Source organism: Lygodium microphyllum, chromosome 15 (genome assembly GCF_053477565.2).
Source record: "Lygodium microphyllum isolate KBCC chromosome 15, Lygodium_microphyllum_v1.1.10, whole genome shotgun sequence".
Classification (NCBI taxonomy): domain Eukaryota; kingdom Viridiplantae; phylum Streptophyta; class Polypodiopsida; order Schizaeales; family Lygodiaceae; genus Lygodium; species Lygodium microphyllum.
This window is the reverse complement of record NC_141149.1, coordinates 32,967,752-32,985,125: the sequence shown is the minus strand read 5'-3', so window position 1 is coordinate 32,985,125 and position 17,374 is coordinate 32,967,752.

The window sequence follows — 17,374 nt, the reverse complement described above, 5'->3', positions numbered from 1 at the left end:
CCTCTTGTGTATACAGTGTGTGTTTGGCACAGCAGCTCAAGCAAGTCCCCCCACCATGTGATTCTTGACATGGTATCAGAGCCGCGCCACTAAAAGAGAGGATGATTTTGAAGACTAAAGTGAAGGAGAAGAAGCAAGTTTCGAGCAAGCAAGCAACGGGTAAGAAGCTCTCCCATTCCTCCACTCTCTCTCTTGGATAGTGCCTATGGAGGCATCGGAAGCAGGGTTGAGCAAAAATCTCAGATTGTTGTGAGATTTGCTGTGCGAGCAGATTACTATATATTCTGCAGATAGGCTCTTTAGGGCTTTCCTGCAGTTATTTTGGGTGTTTGAGGCCGTTTCAGGCCCCGTTTTAGAGCCATAAGATTGCGGACAGTAGTTCCAGGGTACACTGTGATTTTAACTATATTGACCGAAAGTGGGTGCGCAGGTTACATATCGCGAATTTGTAATTTTTGAGGTGTTTGCAGGAAGCAAACACAAGGTTTATCTGAAAACAGGTTGCAGATTACATGTACTATTGAAAAATCAGTGAAAAAGGTTGCTTAGTGTATTGCTGTGCACGTGTTGTGAAAGATTGCAGAAGACTAGCTTGCTGTGTTGTATCCTTGTTTGTGATAATGGTAGAGAACAGTGAAAATTCCATTATTGAGAAGCTCGACAAGAACAATATCCTTCATGGAAGTTTCATGTGACGAACTTCCTCATTGGAAAGGGCCTTTATGAGTTTGTTTTAGGTGAAGAAAAGGAGCCAGAGCTGGGTATCCCTCCGACTGCAGATGAGTTAAAAGCATGGAAAGAGTGGAATGCAAAAGACAAAAAGGTGATGTACTGGCTATCTGCAGGCATTGATAATACTATGCTTGGAAATATCAGGAATGCATAAAGTTCACATGCAGCTTGGACAATTTTTGAGAGCATGTTTTCGGTAAATATAAAGGCACGAAAGATTCAACTCAAGAAAGAGTTGAATGCCTTGAAGAAAGGGAAAATGTCTGTCAATGAGTATGTGTTGAAGGTGAGGAGCATTGCAGATGCTTTAGCAACGATTGATGCAATGCCGGATGATGATGATTTGTTTCATCCACTCTGAGTAGGCTTAATAATGAGAAGGCATGGAAATCATTTGTTACTTCAGTATATGTAGGGAAGCCATTTCCAGATTTTGATGAGCTGATCTCTCTCATGATTACTGAAGAGATCAATATGCAGGAGGGTGATTCGTCTGAAAGAAATGGTAAACAGGTCCAAGAATTTTACTCGAGTTCAGAAAGGGGACGTGGTAGATCCTCTTCGAGAGGTTGTGGTATGGGACGTGATAGCGATAACCAGCAAAATAGGTTCAATCAATAGTTTGGTGAAATGCAGGTTTCTGGAGGCAGAGGAAACTTTAGAGATAGGGGGAGCTCTAGAGGAAGAGGTGGATGGCAGAACAGAGGCTCTGGAAATTTTGCTATTGTTTGCCATTATTGTGGTAAAACAGGACATATTGCAGCCAATTGTTATGCTAAGAAGGATGATATTCGCAGTGGTAAATTGTAGCAAGAAAACTATGCATCGTCTTCACGACAGAATGAAGACAAAAAGGAGCGTCTGTTTGTTATGCAGCATATGATGAATGCAGTTACAAGAAAGGGGACATATGATGATGTATGGTATATCGATTCAGGTGTATCTAATCATATGACTAGTCATGTTGAATGGTTTGGAGAGATGCAAGACTTACAAAACCCAGGTTATGTGCAGATGGGTGATGATTCATGCCACCCAATTTCACACATTGAAAAGGTTCCCTTGTCCTTGTATGATGGCAAGACAAAGAGTCTGACAGATGTATTGCATGTGCCATCAATTACAAAGAATCTAGTGTCTGTTGGCCAAATGGTAGAGCAGGGGTTGCAGGTCCGGTTCAATGCAAAAGGTTGTTTTGTAGAAGACTTTAATGATAAGTGCAAGTTGGTCACAAAAGGAAGTAGAGTTGGCCGAATGTTCACTTTAGATGCTGGAATTCCTGCAATGGATGCGGCTATGTATGCTAAAGGAAAAGGAGTAGTTGTAGATAGTGAAATATGGCATAAACGTACTGGACATGCAAATGTGCAAAGACTGAAGTTAATGCAGTCCAGAGGATTAGTTACAAGGTTGCCTTCTTTTAGAGTTGCAGAATTGCATAAAGTCTGTGAAGCATGCCAGTTTGGTAAGTAGGCAAGACAACCCTCTCGCATGATAGAGAAGTGAGTAGAAAAATACTTGACGTAGTGCATACAGATATTTGGGGGCCTACACAGAATGTATCTCTTGGTGGCAGCAAATACTTTGTCACATTTATTGATGACTGTTCAAGGAAGTTATTGGTATACTTCATGAAGGAAAAGAGTGATGTGTTTGAGCACTTCAAATCTTTTAAGGTGGCTGTTGAAATAGAAATAGGCTTAAAAGTGAAGTGCTTGAGATCAGATGGAGGGGGAGAGTATCTCTCTAATGAGTTTACTGGCTTCTTGAGGACTCATGGGATAAAGAGGCAATTTACTTGCAGGTATACCCCACAGCAAAATGGTATTGTAGAAAGAAAAAACAAGCATATTGCAGAAGTTGCATGCACATTAATGGCTGAAAAGAATATGCCCAAACATTTTTGGTTTGAGGCTGTCCATACTACTATCTACATTATGAACAGAACTCCCATAGCTGCAGCTCATGGGATGACTCTTGAAGAATGCTTTACTAGCAAGAAGCTTGATGTATTGCACTTGAAGGTATTTGGCTGTGTTGCATACATTCATGTGCCAGATGAGCTATGGAAGAAGCTTGATCCAAAGGTAGAAAAATGTGTTTTTATTGGATACTCTTTAGAGCAGAAAAGGTATCGCTATTATAACCCTGTCTCATAGGTGAGTTCAGAGTGAGTAGGGATGTTATCTTTGATGAGATGGAAAGTTGGTATACACCTGCTAGTGATGTTTTGGATGATGATAATGATAAGGACAGCTATGTGTAGAAAGATAAACAAGAATCACGGAGTCTTAGTGGACCATAAACATCATCTGGTACTACACCTATAGTGAGCCCATGGTTTGGGAGACTAAGGAGTAGCCCCACATTTTCAGGTGGATCTATAAGTGTTGCAGGGAAGGACAAAGGAAAGAAGAAAGTGCTGGATGGTAATGATGCATCTACTAGTCATTTGGGATTTGATGGAAATTCTAGTGGTTCGGAGAGTTTGGATGATGAGCTTGGCATTCCTTCAGTCAGGACACTAGGTGTATAGAGAGCTCATAGTAATGTAAAGGCTCCATTGAGTGATCCAGTGGTACGCAGATCTAGCAGGGTCAGATACCCTGTTAAAAGATTTGGTTTTGAAGGTTATGCAACTCACCATTATGGTTATATGGTGAAACTAGTTGAGGATGTTGAGCCCACTTGTTTTGAGGATGCTATTGGTCATGCTCATTGGGATGTAACAATGGATGAGGAGATGGCTGCATTAGAAGCCAATAAGACTTGGGATTTGGTATCCTTACCTAAAGGTAAGAAAGCTATTGGCTGTAAGTGGGTTTACAAAGTCAAGCATAATGCAGATGGTTCAGTTAGTAGATATAAGGCTAGGCTAGTTGCAAAAGGCTATGCTCAAACATATGGCATATATTATGAAGAGACATTCATTCCAATTGCTAGGATGGCAACTGTTAGGTGTGTGATTGCCTTGGCAGTAGCCCAAAGGTTGGAGTTTGCAGCAAAAGGATGTTAAGAATGCCTTCTTGCATGGTGAATTGCAAGAAGAAGTGTATATGGAGCAACCAGCAGGTTATGAGGATTTAGAGCATCCCATATATGTGTGTAGGTTAAAGAAGGCGCTCTATGGGCTGAAGAAAGCACCTAGAGCATGGTCTGACAAGATTTGAGGATATCTTATCAATATTGGATTTTGTATTTCTGATGCTAATCACTCACTTTATATGAGAAAGGGAGATGCATGTTTGGTCATCATAGTCATCTATGTGGGATGACTTGATTATTACAGGTGATAGTGACAATGGGATTGTTGAAGTTAAGGACTTCTTGAAGAAGAAGTTTGAGATGAAAGATTTGGGTGAGGTGAGATACTTTCTTGGTATTGAGGTAATCAGATGTGATGATGGTATATGGTTGTCCCAAAGGCAGTATGGCTTGGATATGTTATCCAAGTATGGTATGATAGCATGTAAGCCTCTTTCAGTACCATTGGAGCAAAGTGTGAAGTTGAGTGCTGACGTTGGGGATGAGATAGAAGACCCTACTATGTTTAGGAGGATAGTGGGGAGTTTGATTTACATGACTATCACAAGGCTAGACTTAAGCTATGTTGTTGGCCTTGTCAGTTAGTTTATGCAGATGCCTAGAAAGCCTCATTTGGATGCAATTAGACTTATATTGAGGTATGTGAAGTCCACTTTACATTATGGACTTTTTTATGAGGCAGGTAAGGACGTATAGGTCTTTGGATACATAGATGCAGATTGGGCTGGTAGCATATCAGACAGAAGATCTACGAGTGGATTCATGTTTTCCCTTGGTAGTGAAGCAATTACATGGAGTAGCAAAAAGCAACCTACAGTTGCTTTATCGAGTATAGAGGCTGAGTATAGAGGTGCTGCTATGGCAGCATGTGAGGTGGTATGGCTGCAAAAGTTTTTAGGTGATTTGGACGTGCAGGGAGATGGTCCAGTTGTCATTCATTGTGACAACATGAGTAGCATACAGCTAGCTAGGAATCCAGTGTCCCATGCTAGGACAAAATACATTGAGGTACACTACCACTTTGTGAGAGAGAAGGTACTTACAGGAGAGATTGACTTGGTATATGTCAGCATATAGGATCAGATAGCTGACATTTTCACAAAGGCATTGGGTGTAGAGAAGCTTTGAAAGTTCCGAAGTCTACTTGGAGTTGCAGAGATAGAATTGAGCTTGAGGGGGAGTGTTGAGATAGCAAGCTCAACACGTGTGGACATTGATGATGGACCGCCTGGCTAGATGAGTTCGCACGTCTATACTTAGCATATTGGTGGTCATTATGATACTCACATGGCCATTGAATTATCACTTATTATATTTAGTTTGTTACACCTACCTACAACTGGCAAAGATATAATGCCAGTCGATTAGTGTAGTTGGTTATGCATTGCTTGACTTAGAAGGCCACTTTCCTTTATGTTGTATCTTATCTATACTTTGTATATATTGTATAGTGTGTGGAAGAAGAATAAGAAACTAGCAAGAAAACGTTTTGGTCTCCATCTCTCTTCTTGTGTTCTTGAGTGAGCTTCCTCTTGTGTATACAGTGTGTGTTTGGCACAGCAACTCAAGCAAGTCCCCCCACCACGCGATTCTTGACATGCAGGACTTCAATCCATCATTATTGCCTCATGTTTAGGTTTGGTTGAGTAAAGATCCATTTGAGACTCTTATGGTCGAGGACTAAGATAAAATTTGTGCCAAGCAAATAGTATCTCCATAATTTGAGAGTATGAATTCCATCAAGCAACTCCAAATCATGGGTAGCATAGTTCTTCTCATGAATCTTTATCTTCCTTGAAGAATAGGCTATTAGTTGACCTTCTTGCATGAGTTTGGTAGGGTCTACCACAATCCCTTTGTTAGAGACTATAAATCCAAGGTACTCAATATGCCTCTTAAAGAAGGCACATTTTTTCTTCTTGGCATAAAGCTTGTGCATCCTCATAGTTTCAAGGACAACTTGGAGTTGCAATTCATGATCTTCATCATTCTTTGAATAGGTCAGGATGTCATCAAAGAAGAAAAAACCAAAGTCATCAAGATAGGTCCAACAGATGTCTTGCATTAGCCCATTAAAGATTTCAGGTGCATTGATTAATCCAAAAGACATCACAATGAATTCATAATATTCGTACCTTATGTTAAATGCAGTTTTTGGAATGTCTTCTTCATTATTTGATAATATCGTGATCACAAATCAATCTTTGAGAAGATCTTTGCACCTTGAAGATGATCAAGTGGTTCGTCTATCCTTGGGATTGGATATGTGTTCTTGATCATCACTTGGTTTAGCCCATGGTAGTTGATGCATAGAGACGGAGGGTTATGTCCTTCTTCTTTTGGAATAGCATTGGGGCTTGGGGCTCTCCATGGTGAATTACTTAGTCTGATGTATCCTTGGTCTAAAAGTTGCTTGAGTTGTTCTTTTTGCTCAATGGCTTTTGGAATGGATATATGATAGGCTTGCATTGCTACTGGTGCAACTGTTGGTGTTAGCTTAATATCGTGATCAACTCCTCTTGGTAGGGGAAGTTTTGCCAGCTCTTCAAGGAATACATTTGCATATTCCCTTAACTAAGATGGTAGCCTCCTTTCCTTGCTCAACCTTATTAAGTTTGATTAGGTAGATAGGTAGTTCTTTTCTTAGTCCTTTCATTATCTAAGAAGATTTTGCTAGTTGGATTCTAGGGTTTTCAGCTTTGCCTTGAGTGGTTACTAGCTCTTCTTTTTTATCTAGGAACATGATTAGACATTTCTTGCAATGAATATGAGCGTCATTGACCAACAATCCATTCCTAGCAAGCAAGCTCATAAAGTCATAACTTTGAAACCCATGTTGGAAAGATTGCCTCCTAAGTTAAATTCCGCTCTTCTAGTTTGTTGAGTAGGAATTGCCCCTTTTCCATTTTTCAACTCTGCTAACAACTTAGATGTAGGTTCAATGTTTATCCCTAGCCTTTTTGCACGCTTCTATGAGATAAATGAGTGGGTGCTTCCAAAATCAATCAAAATCTTAAAGGTTTTACCTTGGTAGATTGCAGGGGTCTGGATTACTAAGAACAAGTGATTATGTCCCTTCTTGTTAGAGTCGTATGTACTGTTGCTCTTTCCATGTATGCTTCTAAAGTGGGATCTTCACCTTTGTCTATTCCTTTACTAAGTCTTATGTGGGATGCATGTGTAGCTTGGGGAAGTTTTCTATCCTTGGAAAGAGAAGAATACAAGTTCAAAATAGCTCAAAGAAGTGGAAGAAGTAGCCAAGTAAAGACTGAAGTGATAGTAACACTATTGAGCTGTGAAAGAACACTGTAGTGGCTCTAGTGACCTTTCATAGTAGACATACCTCTTGGAAGGGGTATCCATGAACAAAGAGGGATTATGGATGATTATTCTTGATTATCCCATTGTACTATTGAGAGAGAGCATGTTTGAGAGAGATAGAGAGTGAGATATAGCCAAATTTTCATGTAAAACAATGCATATATGAGTGAGAGATTGTGAAGATTATGAAACTATTAAAGATGAATACTATGTGATGAATTCGATTCAAAGTGGAGCATTTCTTTGTGTTCTCTTTTTCTTTTGATGAAGAATATGAAGAATCTGTTGAAGTTTTTTTGTGATAAATCCATGGGAGAATTGTTATATGAAGCTGCATGAAGATTTGAGAAGATTGGTGTTGTTTTTCCTTATTATGGTCACGTAAAATATGAAAAATATGTTTGTTGATGATACAAGATAGATTTTCTTGCAGTAGATTCCCCGTTTTCTTGGTGTTCCTCTTGGGGCTCCATATTTTTGGTGAGTAGCTGGGGAAAATTACCATCAACAGGCATAAGAAGGGATTGAAAATGAAGGAAATGACATTGTTGAGAGGAGAAGAATTCAATGGATGCTTGCAAAGTTCCTTCTACTACTAAAGAATTGGAAATTCTCATTTCCAAAGTCACTTTCTATAGGAAATTTATCCCACAATGGCAGAAAAATATTACCATCTTGATGAAGGCTCTATGTGGTGGACGATTTTCTCTCCCTATTAAAGTAACAGAGACGTGCATCTTGGTGGTAAATTGTTTGGGAGCAAACTAAAGAGTATAAACAAAGAGGATGACCATCCATGGGAGATTTGACTTTCATTGAAGAGTTTCTAGACATCATCACAAGTGGAAGATTGTAAAGAAGCTTCAGGAGTCGTGGCCAGTTGAAGTTTACAAGGACAAGAAGGAAAAGAGTTGGAATCTGTTTGTGGATGCTCAACAAGAAGATAGGTGGAATGCTTGGTGCATTGACAACCTTCTGTTTGTTCAATTAGCAACCCGGTGGAAGCTAGTAGACCAGAGTGTTCTTCACAATATACACTGTTGAAATTATTAGAAGCTAGCATTACTATGATGATGGCACCACAACGATGCTCAAAAGAATGATTTTTGATACCTTCAGAACTCAGTACCATCCCCTCTGTAGTGAAATGAAAGCTAACTTTAGAGATATTAAAAAGAAGGAAGTAGAAGAAATGTTGGCAAGAGAGTCCTCTAGAGACTAAGGCCCTTTTGATTCCATTTTGTTGAATATTGACAAAGTGGGTGGAGCTAACTCGGTGATGAATGACATGATCAAGAGACAAGCACTAGAGAAGTCCAGAGGTATGTGAGAAGAGAGAATGTAAAAAATCAAAGCCGAGAACAAACTAGCCCTAGCAGAAGACTCCTTTGATGCCCTAGCAGCACTCTTTATAGAAGTCCCCATAGTGACTCAAGGTCCTCTTCCTAGTCAGATCCATTGTGGAAATATTGATGATAGGCTAGCAAATGTAGTCTCATTGCCCCTCTTCAAGGGAGAGTACAATGAAGAACCTGCTCTTCATGTAGATGAGTTCATGGTAGCATGTGTAGCCAACAATGCTAGCACCCACGAGCATTGGTTGGAAATATTCCTTGCCACTTTCAAAGGTGCATTATTTTAGTGGTATGTGAGACAAGCAGTAGGAACTTTTGGCACAAGGGACGACCTGAAGTTGACCTTCCTCACTAAATTTAGGCATGAAGGTTTTGAAGAGTGGATGCAAGAAGAGTTCATGAACCTAAGTCTGGTGAATGGGTGGAAGCATATATCTCTAGAATGGAATCCATACTGAAGGGATGGACCAACCATCACTTCAGTATGGATTCTTAGAGGCCTACAACCAAAAGTTTGTAGATTTGTGGAATTGAGAAGACCTACAAGTTGCAGTGGAAGGTGCAAGACTATATGATGAAGTTGAAGCAAGGCTATTGATGACCTCAGGAAGAGGAGTCTTACCTCCCCCCATGCTAGAAATGGCATACCCACCAAATGCTGTCCCAAGGATAGTTCTCTATTCCTACCCTCAGATGAAAACAGTGTGCCGTAGTAATACAGTGCACCAAATCCACAGTTTCCATAGACAATAGTACCTTAAATGATGGTTCAACCACAACAACAATGACTTCAAATAGTTTTCCCTATGTGATGGGACCTAAAATGGGCCGGCACTAGCTCATGCACTAGCCGGACCTCATGCTTATGACACACAAACACCCTCACGGCTTCGCGGACTAGGAGCGTTGATGACACATACATCATACACTGCCTTCCTAAACATCTTGCATTTGTATCACGTCTCGTAGTCCAACTCTAACCCAATTAACACTCCTCAGAGGGAGTCCCAGCACATTGCCAAATAGCACGAAGTACAAACATAGGAGGTTCTCCCACGACTGACTACCGCTACCTCACTGCGACTCTCCTACACCTTGGGGATTGGCCCCTCGGTGCATCGCTCAACATAAAACACAATATCGCACGTATTTCCACTCAAGGTACCAATTGATCATATCCAGGAATGTACCATTTTCCTCACTTTCTTTCCCCTAGGACCCTTGTCTACCTACAGCTTGGGATATCCTGTCTCTCACTCAACGTGGGTCATGTTCCTCTAAAAAGCAATTGCCATGCATCCAGGAGGTATTGTCTGATACCTGTTATCATTCTATGCTTCATGCAAATTGTGAATGTCCATGTGCTAAAAAAAAAAGAAAAATCAGCATTTGTGCACATGTGGAAAACATTTCTTTCAATGATTTTGACTATTGCTCGTATGCGGCGTTGCATGAACCTAGCATCGAGAAACCCTCGTGCTACTAGGTTCTTAATTTTTAATTATCGACCAACCTAAATTGTATGCATAAAAACCAGAAAGATTTTCATCATTTCATTCAACATTTAAACACCTTTTATACACTCTACCCCCTCACCCGTTTAGGTTGTGCATTATTGATCGGTTTAGGGTTCATTTTTCACATTTTTTGTGTATAAACGCAAAAAAAAACCACACTAGAACAAAAATGTGGGGCTGAACTGAGGAAAATCCTCATGCTTCAGACCCCACAAACATTCACAAACATGGTTCTTATTTTTCCTTAATTTTCGGCACTCAAAATTCATTTTTCCCCTATTTTTCAGTGGTTTTTCCCTATTTTCTTTGTTTTTCCCCATTTTTCTATATTTTTTTAATTATTGAAGACTCAAAACAGATTATGGGCTGTGGCCCTTAGTTCATTTGCAGAAAAAACACAAATTTAGTTGGTGTGTCTTATTATATTTTCCATTTATATATAAAAAACACCAAATTTCCCCTTATTTTGCGTGTTTTACAGGTTTTATACTATTAATTTTAGTCACAACACTTATGATTTTCTGATTTTCTGAGCATAACCTGATCAAACTCATAGCAAACAACAACATAATGCATAATCATCCCATGGGAACAAATATTCATGAAGCAAATTGCATAAAACATCAATTTCCTTTTTAAAAATGAGATTACCGTTCTTTGCGGGTTGCGGGTTTTTTATTTGCCATGTCTCGGGACTGATTTCCAGCAGCCATTAATGCTCATAACAGTCCACAATCAGCAATCTTCATTCCTCTTGAACCACGGAGCAATCCGGTCTTCATTGGACAAGCATCCGTCATCCATTCTTCTTCTTCTTCTTCACCGCATGAATCTGCCCTTAGAGGAGAGAGAGGGAGGAGAGAGAAAGACTGATTTCTATCCTCTCTCTACAGCCCGCCATTGGACGCACGAGAGACGGCGATATGGAGCGGAGAAGGAGTAGATCAGCCTTGGCTTTCATTACTATGGCTTGCTCTCAGCCCAAAATCTCATCCATGGGGGGGGGGGCGTTTTCTCTGCGTGTGCCTGATCTGCACGCCGCCCTTCTCCTTTTTGTTGATTTTTGGGGTGGGGGGGTCCCAAGAGGCACCCCCTTTGGCCCCCTCCTTGGCCACCCTTTCATTTCTGGCCCTTTTTTGGGCACCCTCCCTGGTTTTTCCATATCTCCCGTGTCCGGCGTCCTAATTTAGTTCTGAAAATTTCTGTGAGCTCGTCTCGGCATCCTGGACTGGCCGGCAGCTTCTTTGACTTGCATAGGCACATGGAAAAATTACTAAAAATCTGCAAGTGTTGCACGGGCATCCTTAGAGCACTTTGACGCTTAAAATTGTCCTAGATCGAGCCGCCGCCTTCGACGTTGAATATTTTTCCCTTGATATTTGTAAATTTTAGCTATTTTTAAGCACTTCTCGGCATCAAAATTCCACTCTCACTATGGCAACTCAACAACAATAGTGGAACCCTACCAACTTGAACCAATAACCACCAGTCTCAACAGGAGCTCTAAATCAGAATCAAAACAGAGGATCCTCTGAATCAACCCAACCAATCTATGTAGTGATTACAGAGACTTTCCAAAACCCTACTGCAAGTACTCTAGGAGGAGGAAATTTGAAGGACTACCTGTCCAATTCAGTCACAAGCATCAAGAAGGAGTTGATGGATATGATTACAGAATAGTTGTAGACACTAAAGGTGAATACCGCCAACATATCCAGTCTTGCATTGGAGGTGGAAGAGATGTGATATGATCTAATACATGATGTGAAAAGTGCCATCAAGGGGACATTTAGCCACTGAATGTATCCGAAAAACAACCATCTTGAGTCTTCTGTTCATACTGCTTAAGGAAAAGCCATAATTATAGATGATATATTCTCTCTGAAGGAGATGCATGAAAGAAAGAAGAAAGACGAAGAAGCAAGATTCTACTTGTTGGAATCCAAGATGACCACTCAAGTTATTGGACCAAAGTCTAGAGAGTTTTGATCCTAATTTTGGCCCAAGGAGGTTCCCCTCTCAAAGTTACCAAGGACGACAGTCTGGCAATGGTTAGAGATCAGAAGTCGAGTATTACACATGTGGAGAAAAGGGACATATCTCACCAAACTACCCAAACCCGAGAAGGTCTATGGATTACAAATTCTTATGCAGTAGATGCAAAGGAGAAGGCCACACTACAAAAGACTCTCGGGGGGTCCACTAGGGTTTACCGTATGGTACCACGTGAGTGTAAGGGATGGGGGTTATTTAAGGGAAGGAAGGTACATTTTATAAGGTAAGGTCCCATAAATAGGGGGAAGATAAGGGGTATTTTCATATATTTCTTGTACACATGTGACGTCTCCTTATTACTACTAGTGAATCCCTTGTGAAAAGATTGTCCTAGTCCAGCTGCTATGTTAAAGCTACCACTAATACCCAACATAAGACCCAAGAATTTGCCTCCAATTTGGTGGAATTGGAAGTTTCGGTAATAATGCATGCCAAGAAAAGAGAACCCTCTGTTCCAAAAGAGAATATTCCCTTTGCCAAAATTGTGAAGTTCAATCTTTCCAAGGAGAAACAGAACAATATAGACCAGAACAATGTAGTAGTGCCACTGAGATCCACAAAGACAGTTACCTATTGAGATGTTTGCGATCACACCTACTTTAGTCTCTTTGCGATCTCATAAGCACAGAAGGAGGATGTGCTACCTAGACTTTCCTATAAAGCATTGAGATGAATACAATGTCATTGTCAGTCTTATAAACAAGAATGTGGTTATGAGTTGAAGTCTCAATCTTGGAACCTAATTCACTTGTGTAACAAGTCAAGTCCTTGTCTTTGTCCATGTCATCATGATCTCTTCATCTTTCATCCACCATAGCATCTGTCATGCTCTAGATCCCGCATCTTTTCACATGGTTTCAGAGCATAGTTGAGCATGGCTTGTTAGCTCCATTTCACTCTGTGCTCAGCTCAGTTTGAGTGCTAGACCCCATCTCCAACTTCATTTTCATTCCTACCTTCAATGAAGGTTTCATGGTAGCTATAGTTAGTAGCATAGCCTGTCAGCTTGAAGCCTTCATATCTCTCTCCACACGTCAAATCTCTCTGAATTTCCTTTTGGAGAAGTGTTTTTTTTCTTCCAAAGCTCCTCTTGGCACCTCAATCATTGACATTGGGCAAGTATAGCTTCAACATTGCTTCTTTTTAGAGTTGTTGTCATACTTGTGTCTGAGGACAGCAACACCTACCCAACTTGGAGGAGCTGGATCTCTAGATACAAAGCATATCTCTCTTAGAGTTGTTGTCATACTTGCGTCTGAGGACAACAGCACCTACCCAACTTGGAGGAGCTGGATCTCTAGATACAAAGCATATCTCTCTGAGAGTTCTTCTATGAACTTACTCCCAGCTCAAGGCACCCCTAGCCAGCACAACAAACCACAACATTACTACTTCATAGGCCCAATATTATCGATTTTGCAAGTCACTATTCCAAACTGTGCCTGGTTTGTTTGTGCTGCTGCTGCATCTCCCACAAGGCGCAATTCCAACCATCATCATAGGGCATTGATAGCCCATGAAGTAAGCTTCATTTCTATATATATATTTTTGGAAATTATGCACTACAGATTTTGCAATCTGTCAAAAACCAGACTGCCCTGCAAACCCTAACTATGGCTACCATAGCCAAGAACTCAAAGCTACATCTTTCCATTATTTTCTCTCTCTTGACGCTCAAACCAAGCCTCTGCCACTCTGATCCACTCAATCTAAAGTTTTTCAACACTTTGTTCAGCATCAAATCAAGGAGGGGAGATTCTGAAGGTCTCAAGCTTCGAGCCACAAGCATCAGTATCTCTTGATACTATTCATCTAGTGTGGCACTTGTGCTTATCAAGTACACTCAAGATCAAGTCTTCTTGCTGCCAATCCTCCAATTACAGCATGGGCAAGGACTCTTCGACACTTCACTTCAAAGGGGTTGGGTTTCACACCTGGCAGACTTGCATCAAGCTCATCCTAATGAAGAAGGGTCTTCGAGCGATCACTAGAGGCAAAGAGAATAAGCCTCATGATGCGGACCTTGTAGTCACTTGGCAAAAGAATGATGATAAGGCTCAAGCCATATCAAATTGGAGCTAGACGACATCTATATCCACCATGTGGATAACTGTGATACTTCACAGGATACATGGAAGAGACTTGACACTTTGTTTGGTGCACAGTCTAAGTCATCAAAGTATGGTCTCTTGATTGAATTTTTCGACTTGAAATGAAGTCCAACACATTACTTGCCACACATCTAAATTACATCGAAGGACTTCTAACCTAGCTTGCTGGTGCAGGAATCAACATTAAAATGGAAGAAGATGTTTGCATTGGTGTTTTGCTCAAAAGTTTGCCTCCTGAATATAATAATGTGTCAACAACTCTAAAAAATATGCCAAACCCTGAGCTTGTTGATATCCATGCATCACTGTTAGAGGATGAAAAGAAGCTAAAAACTAAGGAAGAACCAAGCACCTCTAGAGATGAACAAGCATTATATGTTGGCAATAGGTACAAAGGCAAGAAGGAACAGCTTTTCTGTAACTTTTGCAAAAGGACTGGACACATCGAGAAGTTCTGCCAGGCCAGAAAGAGGTCCAAAAAGGCCTATCTAGTTGCTATTAAAGAAGAATAAGAACATGGAGCAAAAGAAGAAGAAGAAGAAGAAGAAGAAGAAGAAGAAGAAGAAGAAGAAGAAGAAGAAGAAGAAGAAGAAGAAGAAGAAGAAGAAGAAGAAGAAGAAGAAGAAGAAGAAGAAGAAGAAGAAGAAGAAGAAGAAGAAGACCACCAGGAGAAGGACAAACCTCATCAGTCCTTTTATTCAGATATAATTTTTTAGCCTTGTATTGCCTAGCCCTAATGATTTGGACATAAACTTGTAAACTCCTCATGTAGCCTTGTACTACAGCCTCTGTACACTTTGTGAGGCTCCTGTTACAGCCTTTGCATGTCCACCATGTTTGTGGTACCCACACTTAGCCTTTTTTGCGATAGCCTCTGGTGTTTTGCCATGTCTATGGTGTGCCCACACTTTGCAAGTGTTGCTTTCACTAAAGCCTCTATACACTTTGTACTTCTGGTTGTGATTGAGGAGGGGTGTTGAGATGTTTGCAATCACACCTACTTCAATGTCTTTGGAAGGAGCGGTGAGGGCTCAAGACACGAATCCCATAAGCACAGAAGGAGGATGTGCTACCTAGACTTTCCTATAAAGCATTGTACTTGCTTGTCATTTTCATGTGAGATGAATACAATGTCATTGTCAATCTTATACACAAGAATGTGTTTATGAGTCCAAGTCTCAATCTTGGAACCTAATTCACTTGTGTAACATGTCAAGTCCTTGTCTTTGTCCATGTCATCATGATCTTAATCTTCATCTTTCATCCAGTATACCATCTATCATGCTCTAGATCCTGCATCTTTTCACATTATAGAGACAAGACCAAAGATCCAAGAGATGGAGGATACCAAATTACCTCCAGAGGTAGAAGAAGTGTATATGTTGCTGCTTTTAGAGGAAAGAGGGAAGATAAAAGTGGTTGTTGCCCCATTCTCTAGCCGATTGGAGAAGCTTATGGATTCTATTAAAGAATATGACTTGATCAAAGACCTAGACACCTTTAAACCAAACCTAACATTCTGATAGTTGTTGATATTATCTCCTAGCTATCAAAAGAAATTCAAAAGCATACTGATAAGAAGATGTGGCCTAAGGATTGATCTGTCAACAACAACCAAGTCCAACAAAGCCCCAGAGCTTGTGAAGGAAGTGGATGTGGCTAACACCTTCTTGGATCTTGGTATCCCAGAGATCTACGTGTGGATTGAAGGATGCTTTATAGCAGACTCATTGATTGATGGAGGTTCATCAGTGAATATAATGATGGATATAACATAAAGGATCTAGGCTTGTAAGGTGTGTAACCTATTGTAACATGTCCGGCCCTTGACACATTTTAGTAGTCCATTTGATCTAAAAGACGCAGCCTAGCACTCCCACGGAATGTCACGGGATTTGTCGGTTAGCGACTTTTGAGTCTACTCCGCAACGAAACGTATCGGCCAACCCTATTAGGGTTGACCTGAATCTTACTAGGTTTCTAATGGTCAAGTCATTTCACAGCCTTCTAGCGTTAATCTTCAGACGAGATCTCCTTTGCGTAGAGCATCTGAACCAAAGCGAACTCATATCACACTTGGTTAAAAGACAATGGGAAACAAGAGGGATGCATTGATCGACCTCTCTACCCATAGGGTAAAGTCCCATTCTGGTCCCCTAAAATGATATGAGCCAGTGTTCTACCCTACATTAGCTAAGGTCAATACGTCATTATGGTTTGAATGTTGAGAAGCCTCCTAGTCCTCTGGGACCACCATGCCGTAGGATGAACCTGTTGGGGGTTCTGCCCACCCGCTTCCCTTAATAGCTTTAGTTTTCTACTTACCTAAGGGCACATTAGTGGTGGTAATACATTCAAGCAGCTTCCTTAATTAACCTGTTAATCACATGTTCCTTTACATAATTTTAAGCACTGATACAAAAACAACTTAGACAAATTTCTTGAAAAGTAAACTTTAGATTAAAATTTCAATTGAGATACAAATCTTGTCCATAGGACGATTCTTGCAATCTGAGGATGTGTCTTCTTATCCTCCAAGTTTTTTCCCCTGCAATAGTAACAGGGCCTCGAGAATCCATCTCGAGTCATGTAGATCATTTGATAGGACACTCGGAGGAAAATAATTTACAACCAGAGCCCCCCCGGCATCCAAGTGTCCTTCTACGATCAAAGTAATCCATGGAAAGACCTCTCGTGGCGAGTTTAGTCCACATTCCCCTCATAGTTATTTAGAACCCCCTTGGATAGGTTGGCAGCAGCCAGCTGGAGGTGGCTTGGCACACCCTCGAGGAATTTAACCAGATTCTTTATACAAGATTCTTATGAGAGCTTTGGTAAAAAAATCCTTTCACAAACAATGCTCCTAAAATTACAAGCACAAACAATAATGTGAGTGAGTGCTTAGAACACTTGCTAAGGTGGAGTTCCTTTTTGAATGCTTAGCATTCAACCTTCAGATTTTTCTTACCTTTGTGTCAGTTGCAATGCCCCACTGTGGGGGTAGGGAATAACCTTGTTCATCCCTCATTCTTATGCAATAAGAATGATAATTTACACAATTGGTCTTACATCCAATTAGCAACATCCATTAGTTTTTAGATGGCAAAATTTTCCTAGGTTCTATAACTCATGGGTTGAGTTTTCAGCAAGATCTTAGATTATCCAATCTAAGATCTTCAAGGACCGTTTGAGGGTGGCTCCACCCTTTTGAGAATCCATTACAAATTTCAATTCCTCT